The sequence below is a fragment of the Globicephala melas genome, chromosome 8, assembly GCF_963455315.2.
Source record: "Globicephala melas chromosome 8, mGloMel1.2, whole genome shotgun sequence".
Lineage (NCBI taxonomy): Eukaryota > Metazoa > Chordata > Mammalia > Artiodactyla > Delphinidae > Globicephala > Globicephala melas.
The window spans coordinates 15,179,632-15,193,316 of NC_083321.1; the positions used below are offsets into that span (position 1 = coordinate 15,179,632).

Consider the following 13,685-nt stretch of genomic DNA (forward strand, 5'->3'; position numbering starts at 1 on the left):
GGGAGACAAAAACATCAAGGGATTCCCCTTTCTGCCTGACCTCCAAACTCCATGCAAGGCTGGGTGGAGAACGCAGGAGCAGTGCAACCATGGGAGCTGTGGGCTGTCACTGCAGGCATGTGGGGTGCTCTGGGGACACATGGGGACCACCATGAATGCCATGGGGTGATGCTGTGAGTTCCTGGGGGGTGCTTCACGAATGACTTAGGTGGCTCTATGGGCACCATGGGGAGCCACTGTAGTGCTGTGGGGAGTCCCTATGGACACGCACAGGGCACCTCTGTAGGTGTGGAGGGGTGCCTTTGCGGGCACTGTGGGTGCCGTGGGTGGCTATGGTAAACACACTATCCTTAGGGCAGGAGCCCCATGTTTGGGTCCTAACCTTGTTGCTTTTTAGAGGTGAACCCTGGAATAATTTACCACTTTTCTGAACTCCAGTTGTCCTCACTTAAAAAGAGCTTATTAATCCCTGCCTCTTGGGGTGTGGGGGGGATCAGGGATTACCTACAGAAAGGGCCCAGGAAAGATCACCAGGAGTGAAGTGTAAACCATGGGATAAAGGCTCAGGGAGAGCTGTTCACACCCGAGATGGCCCCATGCCCCAGCGGTGTCAGAACAGAGAGCTGACACAAGCCAGGCCCTCCATCTCAGTCCTTTTTTAGACCACGCACAGAGTGAGGTATGTGTCTCCAGGGTAACCCCACTGTGTGGTCACAAACACCCAGCTTTCACATCCCAAGAGCCTGAGCCTTTTCAAGGAGGTCACCTTGGGAGGCTCCCCACATTATTCCAGGGGGCTGCCCTCGTTCATCTAGCCGGTGATTTCCTGGCCCTCATAACCACCTGGGGGTGGGGTGGGGTGTGCAAGCTGTTTGCCCATTTTATAGATAAGAAAACTGAGACTCTGGGCAATCAAAGCACTCACCCGGAGTCAAACAGCTACTGAAGGGCAGAGCTTCGACTCAGCCTCCACCAGCCCCCAGCAAACATTTCCCGCAACAGCTCACGCCTGTCTGCCCGTCGCTGACACTCATCTTTGGATTCTCCCTGTGACTCTATAATTTCTGTTTCCTGACTAACAACAGGGGCCAGGCAAAATTACTCTGCCCCCTCAGCAGCCCTGCTGAAGGTAAACCAAGAACGACGGCCCCCTTGCTGCTTTTTTCTGTACTTAAGAGATTCTTTCCTCTCGTCTGAGGCCCACGGCTTCCCCTGATGGAGAAACATCCCGAGGAAGTTAAGCTTTTTCTGACTCGCTTCAGTGCCTTCTCCTGATTAAGAAAACCTGGTGGGATCCAGGCTCTGTGATAAGGTGAGAGCTTCCTGCAGGGACCAGGGCGGCTGCTGCCAGGAGGCTTACAATGTAGATTATGGCCCAGGAGGCTGGCAGAGCAGGGTGAGCTGTGGGACACAGACGCTGTCGAGGGCGTGAGAGAAGCCCCCCAGGCCCTGGCCTCGCTGCTCCTCTGCCACTGACCTCTTGGGTGGGCCTTGACGTGGCCCTGTTTTATCTGCTGCTAGGACCTGGCCACCCTGCCTTGGATTCCAGCCTAAAATAATCCCGGCCGGCCAGGGGGCACATCCAAAGTTAAGAGGATGAACTTGGAGACCAGGTGAATATCAGATCAGTGAGTCAGAAAGTGGCCGGTGCTTCCCAACCAATGGCACCAGAGGCAGCTGAAATCGCAAACACCATCAGGCGGCTGGGCGCAGCACTTTAACGTGGGTACACGCCATCCACCCTCACAGCAGCCCCAGGAGGCGGAAGGCCGGTGGAGGGGGTCTGTAGGGAGGGAGGGTGTGGGGAGATTTCTTCAGCCCCCTCATCTCATCTTCTCCCCAAAACAACCCCATGAATAAGTGCGATGTTCCCATTTCAGAGATCAGAAAATCAAGACTCACAGAGATTTTACGAAGAGCCCAAAGTTTAAGAAAAAAATTCTAGGCAAGAACTCACTTCCATGTCTTTTTCAGGAAATGAATTTCAGAGAGGCGATTTGGCTTCAAGGAGTTTTTAACCTTAAGATTCAAGTCGTAGAGCTGGTAAGCACAATGCACAAGAATGCTTGGGTAGCTCAGGGAGGGGCTTCAAGTAAGCCTTACTGCTGGGTGGCCTTTAGCAAGTCGCTTAACTTCTCTGAGGCCCGGTTTTCTCTTCCCTGAGATGGAGGTGATACCAGGGCTGCTGGTAGAGGGGTTGCACATAGCCCTCCACTTGGCATGGAGAAGCCCTCAGTCAGTGTTGGTTAATCTGGCTCTTCTCATTAGTTGGGACTCAAACACAGTCGCAGCTGCACCTCAGACCCTGTGGTCTTTCCCCTGAGGCTCTGAGTCATCCTTTGCTCGAGACTGGCAATCGAATCTCCTCAGAGCTTTCAAATCCCCTCTCCTCTCCACAGCCATGCCCAAGCCCCACCTCCATCTCTGCCTCCCCGCTGCCCCCAAATCTGCCCTTCCCCCAGCTCAGCCCTGGTCTTGGGACCTCAGCAACTGAGGACCTGCGGGCTGGAACAGAGATTCAAGTCACTGCTGCCCCACTTTACAGATGCGAAAATGAGGTCCAATGAGGGAAATGGCTTGTAAGGGCTCTAGAGGCACAATGGTGCCACAGACTGGGCCAGAGGACAGATATCCTGGCTCCTCATTCAGGAACCTTCCCTGAGGCGACCCAGCCCGTCACCAGTCCTGGGATTGTGGGCAGCCCAAGAAGCTCCCAGAGCCCAAGAAGCAGACCAAGCCTTCTCCGTTCCCAATTCCGTCATGGAATGTGGTGATTGGTCCTAGTCCTTGTGGATTTGAACTTTATCCAAAAAGACAGTCCTGGAATGGGGGAGGGGATGGGGTGAGGGAAGGGCTGGAAATCACCCCAGGAAGGTATTTCCTTCCCACAATCCCAAGACCATGGTGGGTGCGGAGGAAGGGGAGGCGTGGCAGGGGTCCTTGACAGAGGCGGGACCCTCCGTGATCCCCCCAGGAGCTCTGCTTTCCCTTGGAGGTTTCACTCCCTCCAGCCCTTCAACCCTCACTTCCTGGATCGACTCAGGACCCAGCATGACCTTCGGCCCCGTCAGTGGGGTGGCACCCAGTCTGGTGAGACCCCATCGGCCTCTGTCTCCTCACCCCTCACCTTCGCTCCCCAGCCCCGAGCAAACATCTGGGGGTGAGGACAAGAGAAAAGCCGCCCTTTGCCTGCCCTGCCCTCCAGCACGAGCTGAGAGCTTTCTCACTCAGAAATGGAGAGTCTGGAGGGGCAGGGAGCAGAGAGAAGATGAGACCCTCTTATTCGAATACGTTAAGACCCACACTCCCCTGTCGTCAATCATACCTCTTTCAACTGGTGTCTTTTCCTTTCAGGGGTGTCAAGATTCTCTTGAAGTCTCTTTCTGATGGTAGCTTCAGGATAAACTCTAGAAGGAAAAGAGGGAGAAATACATTTTAAAAAAGCAAGTGTGGGGGGCATGTGGCTTCTGGGGGCCACTTCGTCCAGCTGTGCACCCGCTCCCTCCTCCCATCTCTGAAGGTGCAGAAGCCACAGGCCCCGTGGCCAGAGAGACAGAAGCAAGCACCCAGCCCCACGGAGGGTCCCAGGATGGCATCCCCAGAGCCTAGGGACTGGGGCGTATTTTCAGTCTTCCAAAATCAGGAAGCCTGCACAACGTCCCTGTGATGAGACGGAGCGTGCCGTAACCACAGCGACACATTGGATCACTTTGCTTCTAGCTAGAATAGTATCATCTTGGTGTGGGAACTCCTTTTCCTCAGGCAGAAAAAAGGCTTTCTGAGTCATTTTGAAAATGCAAAAGCGAATTAATCATTGCCTAATGAATGCAGGCTTTGGGGCAGACGGAGATTTTCAAGATCTGGTATCCGTGAAGAGATAAGTAATAAGTGGAGAAATCTTTGGTGGTGAGAAAAGCAGCTCAGTCCCAGAGTGCAGGGGCGAGAAGCCCAGCCTCTCCCCCGACCCCTGCCTCCTCTCCGTCAGTTTGACAAAGAGTCCCCAGGTCACGGGAGAAGGATCAAATTCACCATGTCCAGGCCACGTACCTGTCAGCCAAGGCTTAGGCCGGTCCCAGGGGACCAGCTTGTTCACAAACCCAGCTGAGTAACAAAAGGGCAAAACTTCACAGCGGAGTGGGAGCGGGGAGGGCTAAGCACCCCCGTCCTTCCCTTCCCAACAACCTGGCGGCACAGAAGCAGCCCCGATCAACTTTCATATTGTCTCAAATGACAATGACACTAATCCCGACGCCCTCAACAATTCCATGAGAAAGTATGGCCACTTTGGAGATAAGGACCATGGTGAATTCAGAGGCATTAACTCACCCAAGGACTTACCACTGAAAAGGGGCAGGGCCAGGGCTACACTCAGGTCTGTGGGAAGTCAAGTCCCTTGCAAGTGCATCTCCATGGTAGGAGAGGAGCAATCAGGAGAGCCATGAGTTCAAGGTCGACCCTGTAGATCCCAACAGCAGTGCCCCCTGGGCATGTAAGAAGTTCTCAGAACTCCCTGCTAACTGATGGGGAACAGGGCTTGGCCAGAGGACGTGATCTCGCTTTATTTAGCTATCTCTGCCTCAGACGTCCACCCAGGCAGTGTCAGCCCAAGGGACCTCAAGTGTCATGGGCCAGACTAAGGCTAGTCAGAGGAATTCATGATACATATACACATCCGTATACATATACAGCCATATCCGTATCCACACGTGCATATACATATGGATGAAGATATATAATATAATATAATATAATATAATTTTCATTTTTAACTATAAAAGTGAAAGTTTGTCCATACTCGTTCATTCTATTTAACAGATAAACCCACTGCAAAATCTTTGTAATACGACGTTGTAGGCTATAGTACATGTAATCACACATGTGTGTACATGTGTGCATAAGCGTGGGCCCATGGGGGCCCACAAGCAGACAGTGGCAATTTTTTACACAAATGGGATCTTACCTCGCATGTTCTACAACCCCAGTTATCAGTGATACCATGTCTACCTCTGCGAGTGAGCACACATGCATCTTCTGGAGTCTTTTTCACAGCTGCACAGTATCCCATGGGAAGTGTGGACCACAGTGCACTCACCTCTCCCACCATGGATACGTGGATATTTCCATCTCTGGCCATTACCACTTGGCGGCAACGGTCCCCTCGGTGCCCACATTTATGTGTGGCAAAGTTCATGCAGTTCCAAAGCCCGGATGCCCCGAAGTGGGACCGCTGGGCAGAGGCTCTGCACACATCACATTTGGCAAACTGCCTTCCCAAAATACTGGATCAACTCCCCTCAAATAGCAGCGCAGGAGCCCCTTTGCTTGAATGCAAATTTGAACCCAGGGTTCAGCCTACAGAGTTGCTTTTCTGCTCCCCTCCCGGTGGCCTGGGAGGTCGCATCCCCTGGGTGAGGGAGGAGTTTACTTCTTGGCTCACGCAGAGGTCCACCCCTCCACTTCCCCCAGAGCATCTCCCAGTTCCCAGCCCACCTGAGCCGGGAACTACATTTACGGGCTCAGAACTGATGATGAGCTTTTATGAGCTCTGGGGACCGCGAAGAACACGTATTAATGTCAAGTGTGCCTGTCAGCCACGCAGCCTGGGAGAATGTTACCCATTAACAAAATTAAAGGCTGCAGCCACGCCGGGGAAGGAGCCGAAGGCTGCACATCTGGCAGTGTGGGCAAGACCCGTCAATAACACAATTACTTTTCAGGTTTCGCACTCCCGAGCCTGAAGCCGGCTCCCATCTTCAGTGGAATTCTGCCTTCCTGCAGACTGAGAGGAGATTGGCTTATTACCAGCCTGCCAGGAGAGGCAAAATCCAGCACTAATCCTAATTCCCATTTAAGCAGATCTGCACTGTGTGAGGAAAACCAGCTGCGCTCGGAATTTCTTCCCCCTTTCCCCTGAGATCTCATTCCAGCCCCCTCCTCTCCGTGGGGGAGGGAGGTCACTACAGATGTTAGGCCCGGAGCCCTCCCAGGAGGGGGGAAAAGAATCCCGAGGTTTAGGGCCAAGACGGGAACTGGGGCTGGGTGACAAGAGGCAGCGTTGAAAGGTGGTGGGCTGGGTGATGGTGGTCGCCGTTGACCCGGCTGTCTTGTGCCGTGGAAGGGAGAGGCCCCCATTGTTCTGGCCCCAGACCTGCTCTTGCTTTTGTACAAAGATCCCCGCCGTCCCCAGGTTTGAAGTGGCACAGGTTGGGATCCTGAGTCCAACTCTAACTAGCTTTGTGACCTTGAGCAAATGACCTTCCTATTCTGTGCTCAACTCCTCATCTGGGAAACAGGGTTAACAACAGCTGATGCCTCCTAAGAGGCTGTGAGGATTACGTGAGGAATGTATACACAGGACTTAGCCGAGAGCCTGGCACACGATACCCTCTTTCTTGAATGTAAGACTCCGTGGGTTATAATCGTACCATTATTATACGGACTTCTAAGAAAAAGAAAACACTGCCCGTTAAACTAATTATGACATGTCACTTTTTGTTTGATGCATCCTGGTTTTAGAGACCTTAAAATATATATATTTTTAAAAAGTGTGCCTTCGAATCCATGAAATATATAGTAAGAGCTTAATCAGTGGTACTTAGTGATATTGGCCAGGTGCGCCCATTTTGCAAGGTCTAGTTCAAAGCTTAGACCTTCTTCCTCCCCTTCTTTCTTCCAATCAAAGCAAATCTGCACTGGGTGGGGATACCAGCCCTCAATTTATAAGAAAAATTCTGATAGCCACTTCAGTATCCTGGATAGGACCCGGATGAGAGACTTAAATATCTACCCTGATGATTCCTACTCTAGAACAGAGCACCCCTGTGTAACGGGACACCCAGATCAAAGACTCTTCACTCTTCTCCCAGTCAATGTTTCTCTACCATCCCATGTCTCCCAAATCATCCCTGCCTCTCCATCCTCGCTGCCCCTGCCAGCCCCGCCTGGGCTCAGCCTGATCGTTGCCTATCTGCTTGCTGCAAACGAGCTCCTGCTGGACCGCCAGCCTGCAGCTGTCCCTTCCAACCTGCCCTCTCCTTTGCTGTCAGACTGAGCCCATAAATGTCTTTCTCTCCTGCTTCAGTGGGTTCCCTGGCCTCCCTTTGTCTATACACAGGGCCTTTTGTCATCTGATCCGCAGTTGCCTTTTCAGGCCCATCTTCAGGTCCTCGCAATACGCACAGACCCAACAGTTGAGCTGAACTCACCTGGACTCACACGCCCCACCAACACACTCAGCCCAAACTCGCTGCTGTTCACTCTGCCTGCAAGTCCGTTCTTCCTTTCCTAACCCTGAACTGCAGCCCCACACACACTCCCCAAACCACCTGGCAAACTCCTACTCATCCTGTAAAACCTTCCTTCGATATCTCCTCTGAGAAACCTTCCCAGACTTCCACAGCCATGATTAATCACTGTTCTCTGGGCTCTATGAGTTCCTGAAAGATGGCGATGATGTCTCAATTCCTGACTCAGATAATAATAGTGGGATGAATGGATAGTTGCTATGATAGATAGATGGATGGGTAGAGAATGGATCTATACAAGAACGGAATGGTAGAAGAGAAAAAGAGGAACTAGGCTGTAGTTGGTTTCAGGGATGGATGAATAATTGAAGGGATAGAAAGATGAATGAATGGATACATGCATGGAGGCATGCAGAAATGGATGGACGGATGGATGGATGGATGGAGAAATGGAGAAATGAACAGGACAGCTGGAAGGTGAATATATCTGTAAAAGAATGGGTTAAATGAAGAGTGGGAAAGCAAAACCAGGTTAATAGAGATAAGAGAGGGAACAACTCTCAGCTACTTGTATAATTTTCTCTGGACCCCGAGAAGCTGAGCCTCTTGCATCTATGAATGTACTTTGCTTTAGTCCCTTATGGATCCTAGCAGAGACCACTCAGTCAAACACGGTCAGCCCCCAGCTCCACCCCATTTCAACACTCACTCTAGCTGTGGAGCTACAAGTTGAGGCCTCAGGAAGGAGGGGTCAGAGTTACCTCTTGCCTTGGCCTTGGCTGACGCAGGCGGTGAAGCACAGCGCCACAAGGAGACCAAAGTTTCCCTGTGTCTGAGTCAAGCTCCGGTCTGAGGGGCAGTTGGTTTGCCAGCTGTGTGCAATAGGCCTGGGACAGGCCAACTGCTGATGGAAGTTCCATGCTCCCCTGAAAAGATGCCATTTGGAAGAACCCGAAAATGGCTGAAGGGTCAGGGCAGGTAGACAGTGTAGCAGCATTTGGATGGTCACCTGTTAGTGGGCTTTGGAGGGGATGAATCCCCCACTAGAGCCTGCTGCCTCTCTGCAACGTGCAGCAGGGTAGGTGGTAGGTGGGAACCCTCCGCATCAAATGGCGGTAAGGACTGTGGCCTATTCCACAGGCCTGGGTTTGAATCTCGGCTAGGCCAGCTGCCGCCCGTGGAGCCTTGGGAAAGTTCCTTAACCCACTAAACCTCAGGTTATTCACCTGCGAAGTATGGGCCATCACAGTCCTACCTCACTGGCCTGAGCTGCGGATTAGATGAGCTAACGGATTATAAGTGATTCCCACGGTGCTCAGCACAGAATTGGCCCTTGGAGGCCACAGGAATTATGTAAAGTAGAACCTGCTGATACTCTCTGTAGAAAGGGTAGTGGCCATGACCACCGGTTCCATAGGGTCCATACTCCTCAGGACCCTTCCCTCTCTCCCTTAGGGGTCTACGTTCAGAACAGATGGAGTCTACACCCCATATATACATCCTACCACTTAATTCACAACAGCTGGTCTTTCTGATCGTTGATATATTAAGTTTCCACATGATGTTGAAGGTGACTGATTTAGAGCCTCTTGATATCCTAGAATCCCAAGTCAGTAGGATTTCAGAGGAGGTGGAGAGCTGGGAAGGCTTCCTGGAAGAGGCAGCAAGGAAAGGAGAGAGGGAGGAAGGTGATCAGTTCAATGATGAGCCTCTTCCTGGCTAGCTCCTGCTAGAAATCTCTCCCCAACCCTCCTCCACTCTAGCCACCCAAAGTGGACCAGCCATCCTTCTGAGTTCTGTGACCACAAGGACTCTTGGTCTTGTGCCACAAGAAGCGGCAGCAGCGTCCTCAGCGAGTCCCAGAAGCCGGCTCAGCCTCGGGCCCCTCTCCCCACACTGATGCCAGGCCACAGGATCCAGGCTGGGCCACTGCCAGCCTGATGCATCGCTTGTTGACGGATAAAAGCTCGCAGTTTATGGCTCCAAAGCAAAGCTGGGGCTTTGTTTTGCTTTGTTTTAAAGTAGCAAAGCAGGGGGTGGTGGCGGGGAGAGGGAGAGGAGCCAAGGCTTATTCAGGACGAGCTCCTGCTGCGTCCTGCATCTCAGCGATCCCCTGGGCAGCCCTTAATGAAGCTGCCTGAGTGCATCGTGCCTCTGCCTTGTCTCTCCACCTGCACTTGTCTGGCTGGGGGAGTCAGAGCGCTTCCCAGTGCCGCCCGCCCTGTCACTCAGCCCCATCACTCTCTGTTCCCATAATGAGTCCCTGAATGAGCCTGTTAACTGTGCCCCAGGGTCACAATGGGGCTGAAGGGGGAGCCATGACAGCCTCAGAAAGACTGGGATTTACGATTTACTTTTGCTCTGGGAGCGGAGGGCCACTCCCTACCTGTCATTGGGCACAGCACAGTGGGTGCTTGCACTGCTAGCAAGGGCCCCGGAGGGTCTGCCCGATGGGCGAGGGACTCCCAATCTGAGCCCATTGGCTCTTGGTGGCTTGGGGAGGGTGAACGGGCCCAGAAGAGGGATGTACCAACCCCATAAATTAACATGTGAAGCTGTTTATTCTCAATGCAACTGTCATTAGCAATCATCTCCTCTGCACCTGCCGGCAGGTCTGGAGCTTTTCTGCACATGCCAGCCAGGGTCTCCATTGCCCTCCCCCGTAGGATGCATACAACAGATGCCACCGCCAAGATGCTCTACGGAGCAGGAAGGAGAACTGGGGAGACCCCCTGTCACCAGTGGGCATTGCCCTGCATCTGCCCACCCTCTTTCCCGTCTGGAAGCACGTTTTTGGTACCCGAGGAGGGTAAGGACAAGGGCTATGCATACACTGGAGCTGACTTTACTTCTGATCTTCACTCCCCTTCCTCCCACACTGCAAGAAAAATATTACCCGTCTTCCCATTTTACAGATGAGGAAAGTGAGCCTGGGCCACAGCATTTTTATGTAATTAAACATCGGTTCAGTTCATGGGGAAAGGGAAACAGAATCAACAGCAGTGTCTGCCAAGGAAGGCTCACTCATTCTCACAAGGAGATGGGGCTCCAGCAGACCTGTCAGGCAAGTGCCCAGCATTTGGTCCCAGAGGGACCCGGAAGCCCTAATCGTTTAAGGGACTTATCTCTGAAGATGTAGCCTGGCTTGCCTGGCCTTTGTTCATCTGTGTGAACAAAGAAATGAAAGATGTGAGCCCCACAGCTCTTGTACCAAGTGGCCAGCATTCTCCTCTTTACTAGCAAAGGAAGGAAGGGATGCTCAGAGAGGTCAAGCATCTTGTCTGCAGTGACAGAGCTGGACCAGGCAGAGGGAGGACCAGAACCCACCATTTTGTCTGCAGCCAAAGTCTTGGAGACACTTTGCCTGAGGCCAGCCTGCATTAGGCTAACCCCATAGTGTCTGTCCTTCCAACAGTGCATCTGAGAGGTTCTCAGGCCATTGGGCTGTTCAAACAAAGATACCTGGTGTTTCAAAGGCTTCGAGAATAATCCAGCACTTCTAGCACAGGGTTCAAGAAGAGCTAAGTCTGTCTCAGTGCTGAAGCTGACTTTGGCACAGTGTCTCAACACACTGCAGACCTTGAACTCAACGGAGATCCGCTGTGCAGTCAGTCATACACCTACGGGAACGCCTGTGAGAGGATATTCTGCCTCTGAGAGAAGCAGTATTAAAAAGCCACACAACAGTAATAGAGTTGTTTCCAAACTGGCTGCCCTGCCGCTAGCAAGGAAACCAAAAGCTGAGAACTCATCACTAAAGGGCCAACCCCACAGCCAACCACAGCTCTCCTCCGCAACGCGGGGCTATTAATTCAGACTTTATAACCCACAGGGCTGCAGTGGAATCTGGGCAAAGGGCACCCCAACTCCTTGTAATTCTTCCCTGCTCAAGCCCCTGTAAATATATTCCGATGCAGAAAAGCGTCTGCGGGAGGGAAGACGGCAGATCTATTAGCATTTTGATGGGTTTTCCCAACACGGAACAAGAGAGCTTTAAAACTCACAGCCCAGAGATTAATCCTTCCATCACATCTCTCCCTCCACAGCTGGAAGTGGCCAAGAACTTTTTACCCCTTTCAGACCTTGATTAGGATAGAAAGTTAGGAACTCAGAGAGCTCAGTCTTCAGAGTCCTACGGAGAAGAGACAGCTGGGTTTTCTAGACCAAGTGTATAGAGCCCTCCAAACACAATTAAACGGCAGAATCAGGGATGGGGGGGGGGTGTGGAAGGCCGTGACACCGAGCGGGGGTTGGGAGCTTCTCTGACTCAACAGAAGAACACGGCCAGTTCCGGAGAGGAGCCCTGCTTGTTCCAACAGCAGGGTTCGCCTTTTGTAACTGACAAAGGCCGGGCTTCTTAACATCCCTGTTCGCTCACTCGACAAGCATCTTGGAAGAATCACCATGTGCCACTATTAGGTGCTTGAGAGAGAAGGATCAGGAAGATAGTTCAGCTCAACAAATCCCTGACCTCAAGAAACTCAGTCTAGGGGCTTCCCTGGTGGCGCAGTGGTTAAGAAGCAGCCTGCCAATGCAAGGGACGCGGGTCGAGCCCAGGTCCGGGAAGATCCCACATGCCACGGAGCAACTGAGCCCGTGTGCCACAACTACTGAGCCTGTGCTCTAGCTCCTGCAAGCCACAAATACTGGGTCCACGTGCCACAACTACTGAAGCCTGCGTGCCTAGAGCCCGTGCTCGGCAACAAGAGAAGCCACGACAATGAGAAGCCAGTGCACAGCAATGAAGAGTAGCCCCCGCTTGCCGCAACTAGAGAAAGCCCGTGCGCAGCAACGAAGACCCAACGCAGCCAAAAAATAAAAACAAATAAATAAATTAAAAAAAAGAAAAAAGAAACTCAGTCTAGATGGAGAGAGAGAGAGAGAGAGAGAGAGAGAAATGGACGAACACAATAAAATGCAGCAGGCGCCTGAGATCAACGCAGTTGCCCTGGGACCTCGAGATGGCAGGGGATGGGGCACCTCAATCAAGCTGGGCTGAAGAGCTGGTCACACCCTTGGGGATCCTGGTCCTTCCTCAAAACTTTCTTTTGAAAATGAATGTGATGGAATATTAAGTGTAGAAGGCAAGGTGTGTAGTTTTCTAGTGTATGATCACAAAGAATATATAGATACCGCTAAGGTAAATGATAAGCAAACTTTCAACATCATACTGGAGCGCTGTTTAGCAGACTCACCCAAGGGGTCATTATCTAGGGGATTCTAGAGAAATGTAACTTTGACTCATGGGAGGTGACAGGTGAATTTGTAGATTTGTTTTGGCCCGGTAGAAAAGATAACCCAACGGTTAGGATTAACCTGTGTGTATACAATCCAGCCATCTTCCAGTTCTCTTCCTCCCATGCCTACGTAACCGCTGTTTCTCTCATTTCCAGCTTAGCCAATGAGCATCTCCTGTTGGCTTCCTCATTCACGAGTCAAATCAGTCTCTGACCCACGTTCATTCTAGATGTCCATGTGATTCTATAGGATTTATAATTTTTTGAAACTTATACTTTGACAGCACATGCCCAATTACACACACACACACACACACACACACACTGCACAGGGATAAAAATGGAAAAAACTACAGCAAAATGTTACCAATGGGTATCTTTAGGTAGCTGGCATTTGTATACAAGTGACTTTTATAATCAGAAAAAAGTGATAAACATTAGTTTTTAAATGAAGAAACACACACCCATGTAAGGTTCCCCAGACTAACAGTTAATACCAGTTGCTTGCTTATCCCATCTGTCAGAGTAGGCGGGGCTCTAAGCACTGAAGAACACCACCTCGTCAAGGCCTCGCCACGCCAAAGGCACCGTTACTCTCCCCATTTTACAGATGAGGAAATGGAATCACGTAGTTAGCCTCCGCTCACAGATCTCAACAGTCAGAGCTACGATCTGAACCCCAGGCAGCCTGGCCCGACAGGCTGCCTGCTTAACCACCCTGCCAGACGCCTGCCTCCCAAGTGGAAAGGAAGAAATAAATACATCTGCCGGGCTGCCAGGGTCAGGCTTGGAGAAGACCGTGTTCCCACCCCCTCCCAGAGTACAGTGTGCCGGGAAGCCAAGCGCGAGGCTCGCCAGCCTTGGATTGAATTCACATGTGTCTCTCCTCTCCCGCACTTGCAGGCAGGGACCTGCTCTTCTCCATTCTTGAACCTCCCATCAGGCTGGGATTGGACCCCAGTGGATGCTCAGCAAATGTCTCAGAGCACCTCTCTCCCTGCTCTGATAGCACACTCCATTCAGGGACTCTAAAAGCCAGCCTCTAATTAATAGTTCGCTCCATCTCTCTCTTTGCCCACACAGGCACTACAGACCGGTTTATTACCTAGATCATAAAGCAAAGCGCAGCCTGGCTTCAGCAAAGAGGGGTTTCGGTGTGTTGGAAAGGACCCCGACCTAGGAACCTGGAGGACGTGGGCCCTCC

At 51.8% G+C, this 13,685-nt stretch overlaps 1 protein-coding gene across 5 annotated transcripts in view; it reads right to left on the reverse strand.

Moving 5' to 3' along the window:
• The window catches only part of TSPAN18 (tetraspanin 18), a 185,236-nt gene that overhangs the window by 148,157 nt on the left and 23,394 nt on the right, over nt 1-13,685 (reverse strand). For all 5 annotated transcript variants that reach the window (XM_060303311.1, XM_060303310.1, XM_060303306.1 and 2 more), the window contains one exon: nt 3,326-3,407. The gene's annotated coding sequence lies outside the window, so the exon portion shown is untranslated. The remainder of the gene's footprint in view (nt 1-3,325; nt 3,408-13,685) is intronic.